This window comes from Chiloscyllium plagiosum, chromosome 15 (genome assembly GCF_004010195.1).
Source record: "Chiloscyllium plagiosum isolate BGI_BamShark_2017 chromosome 15, ASM401019v2, whole genome shotgun sequence".
In the NCBI taxonomy this organism is placed as follows: Eukaryota; Metazoa; Chordata; class Chondrichthyes; order Orectolobiformes; family Hemiscylliidae; genus Chiloscyllium; species Chiloscyllium plagiosum.
In genome coordinates this window covers 60,816,995-60,821,014 of record NC_057724.1, presented here as the reverse complement: position 1 = coordinate 60,821,014, position 4,020 = coordinate 60,816,995, and the positions used below count along the sequence as shown (strand labels likewise).

The 4,020-nt window shown below is 45.1% G+C and overlaps 1 protein-coding gene across 3 annotated transcripts in view; it reads right to left on the bottom strand.

Annotated features, from left to right (window-relative positions):
• LOC122557372 (cytokine receptor common subunit gamma-like) overlaps positions 1–4,020 on the bottom strand; it is a 96,200-nt gene that overhangs the window by 82,252 nt on the left and 9,928 nt on the right. The gene's annotated exons all lie outside the window — the stretch shown is intronic.

Here is a 4,020-nt window from a genome sequence, read left to right as displayed (position 1 = left end):
CCGGTTCTTCATGCTCGCCCCGTACACACATCTCCTGACCTGACCCCGCCTCCTGCGCCAATGATCGCCTCCCCTGTCCCATTTATCCCACCCCCGATTCAAGTGTCTATCAGATAGATCACTGGCCCCGCCCCCTTTGTTTTTCATTACATCAGTGGTATCGCCTCCGGCTGGGAAGGCAAACGCCACTGACCCCGCCCCCAGCCAGGAACCTCCTCAGCATTGTCTCCGCTTCCCACGGCTGTCAATCATAGCGTTGTCCCCACCCCTAAACGGCTGTCATTCAAAGCGTAGCTGACCAATTAGATGAAAGGAAAACACACTGGGCATTGCCGTACTGATTCACTCGTTGAGTGTCCTTGTTACCTTCCGCTCTTCAGGAGCGGTCAATGGAGATACAGGCTCACAGTTAGTGACCGAAGGAGACAGCCATTTCTCGTCCTTCCTCTGAGCTTTAGGCCCTAGCAACGGAGGCCGGCCTTTAGCCGGCGCCAGCTCACAGCGGAATTACATCATTGTCGGGTACGGTGCATTCCGGGAACTGTAGTCCAACATGTCTTGGGGAGAGACAAAGGCTCGGAGCGCAGGAGGACTACATTGACCAAAAGCCACTGCGTACTGTGCGCAGGCTCATCGCTTTGATCCTGTGATGACACTGACAGGACTGAGAATGGACGCAGGTAACGTCTTAGCTGTTGGAACAAAACTAATAGATGCATTCCCAAAACTATCTCAGCCTTCCCTTCGTTAAGCGTCGTTTGTAAGTTGATTCAGTGCTAGTTAACAGAGTGGTCGGTGGTTGGGTAAAAGCTGTGAGTGTAACTGCATTTATGGTTGTTTCGAGGCTATAATAAATATTGTAACAATTAGTGTTGTGGGGGATGGTATCAATTTGTAGTTTAATTGCTGCTGGCATTTGTTTGAATCTTATAATTCGTTATTTACGCTATTACCTGTTCAGAAACTGAAAGAAGCACCGTGGGCTTGGAATTTAGCTGATGTCGAATTATTTGTTACTGTTACTTATTAAAACGTTCAAAGGAGTTCCTTCTTATCAATGCTTGGCGCCTGCTCAACTTTTTGTTTGGTCAAGTATACATTTAAATGTATAGTTTGTTTAAGTTAGGCGAAGCTCGTAAGATGTTCATTCGTGATGTCAAGTTAATGAAAGCTTGTTGACTACCCGTTACACAATGACATGAAACCCTGTCTTAAAATAAAGTGACTTGGATCTAAATAGGAATGACATCCTATGTTGATTCTTGGTGCCTTGAGTTGACCCTTTTGACAGCTTGTGAGGATTGACCACAGCTGTCCCAGTGCCACGTTCTTGCCAATGTTTACCGAATCAAAACCTGTTCAGTGTAAACTTGTCAGGGTTTAAACAAAAATGCTAGGACATGCACTGGTGAATGTGTCTGTGGTGTGTTGCAACTCTGAGTGGTGAGTTTTTTTTTGAAACATTTATTTAGTAGAAAATATCTTGATGTATGTTTACAGTGATAAAGTAAACACAGCAGGTCGACAAGGAATCTACAGAAATAGATATGTTACATGCTGAATCTGGAACAAGAAAAAAACACAATTTGAACCAAGTTGAACCCTGATGACTTTGTGATTAACAATTTTTATGATTTGTGAACTAACAAACTCTCAAATTCCACTAGTGAGCCAGCTGATCTCTGCCAGGACAATGCTGCAGTTGTTGTGCTACCCTTGATGAAGAGGTAGGAAACCAGAAGCGAAGAGTGTGGTGCTGGAAAAGCACAGCTGGTCAGGCAGCATCTGAGGAGCAGGACAGTTGACATTTTGAGCATTAGCTCTTCATCAGGAATGAGGAGGTGGCCAAAGGGGTCTGAGAGATAAATTGGAGAGGTGTGGGGCTGGAGGGGTAAGTTAAATGGGAATGCGATAGGTATATGAATTTAGGGGTGAAGGTGATTGGTGGCAGAGGAGGGTGGGGCGGATAGGTGGGAAGGATAATGGACAGATAGGACAGTTCAAGAGGGTGGCCGAGTTGAAAGGTTGGATCTGGGAAATGGGGAAACTGATGAAATCCGCATTGATTCCATGTGGTTGGAGGGTCCCAAGATGGCTAGAATTTAGTGTGAAGGAGGCTCTGCGGCCGAATGTTTTAACTCCCAATCCCACAGGGTGATGGAGTTGTTTAGTGCGTGTGTCCCAGAGATGTTCTCTGAAATATTCTGCTAGTTGGCGTCCTGTCTCCCCAATGTAGGGGAGACCACATTGAGAGCAATGGACACAGTAGCAGTAGCAGGTCCTGGGTCGCTTATACCACCAAACTCTAGCCATCCAATGCCTGGAGGAAGAGCGTCTCATCCTCTGCCTTGGGATCCTCCAACCACACGGAATCAATGTGGATTTCACTAGTTTCCTCATTTCCCCTCCCTCCAATCTGCCAACTCGACATGCCCTTTTGAACTGTCCTACCTGTCCATCTCTGCTCTACCCTCCTTTCTGTTCTATCATCTTCACCCTTGCCTTCAGCTCCCTATCCCATTGCCATCTATCCCCGCCCCACCCCCCCTTCCATTTATCTCTCAGTCCCCTTGGTCTGCCCCATCATTCTTGATGAAGCGCTTACGCTCAAAGCATTGATTTTCCTGCTCCTTGGATGCTGCCTCACTGGCTGTGCTTTTCCAGCACCACACTCTTCAACTCTGAACTCCGAGGTAGGAGGCCAGTCTAGTTTTCCACATTGTTAATTACTGTTCAATGATTAATGTAAAAAATTGCATGGATGTGAATCATGAGTGAGGACAAAGGAAGATGTTGCAGTCGGAACTTCTGTAGCCAACTAGGCTGGCAATAGGAACGTAGGAACAAGATTAAGCCATTTGAACTTATGAGCTAGTTCTGCTGCTCCAATTACAAGACTGTTGTAATTCTTCAAATAGTGGTATACAATTATATTTGTATTTACCTCAGAGAGCTTGTTGAAAAAGGCAGCATGTCACCAGTAGCAGTGTAGGTCTTCCTCATTACTGCAACAAAGTGTCAACTTAAATGATGTGCTGAAGTCTTTAGAGTGTGGCTTGATCACATAATCTCCTTACTAGTTTAATATGTTGCCACTAAAGCAAGACTTTTCATTTGGAAATGCAAGTAACAAAAAATTTAATTTTCCACAACTACTTCTCTTTCTGTCCAGCCTGGTAGAGTTTTTATCTTAACATTGATTCTTGGAACGTAGTGATTAGATTAGATTAGATTTGATTACATTAGATTAGATTACATTACAGTGTGGAAACAGGCCCTTCGGCCCAACAAGTCCACACCGACCCGCCGAAGCGAAACCCACCCATACCCCTACATTTACCCGTTACCTAACACTACGGGCAATTTAGCATGGCCAATTCACCTGACCCTGCACATCTTTGTGACTGTGGGAGGAAACCGGAGCACCCGGAGGAAACCCACGCAGACATGGGGAGAACGTGCAAACTCCACACAGTCAGTCGCCTGAGGCGGGAAGTGAACCCGGGTCTCAGGCGCTGTGAGGCAGCAGTGCTAACCACTGTGCCACCGTGCCGCCCACAGTGATGTCGCCCATCTTTAGTTTTTAAGAAAATGACATCAGTTTGATATAACTGATTAGCTTGCTTGGGAACTTAGTAGAATAGTCACAAGTCAATGACATTGGTGTGGACCTTAAGTCACTCATGAGATAGGCAAAGAACCAGGTTCTCATCCCTAAAGATTATTGATGATCCTGAAAGCTTAAGACAATTTGGCCTTTTGAGCCTGCTGTTGTCACCTGCGATGCCAACATTTTAAAAACATCCTGATTTGTTAAACGAGAATGTTCAGAAATGTATTTTTGTTGTTTTCTATGCTGTCTTTACTATGCTATCTCTTTTATATTGCAACAGTTCTGGCCAAGTGTGAAAATCAAATACCTGGCTTCTCTGATTTGCTTGAAGATTTTCCAGACACCGAAGAGCCTACTTGGATTCTGGGAAAACAGTATCACTTAAAAACAGGTGAGATTAATGTAGT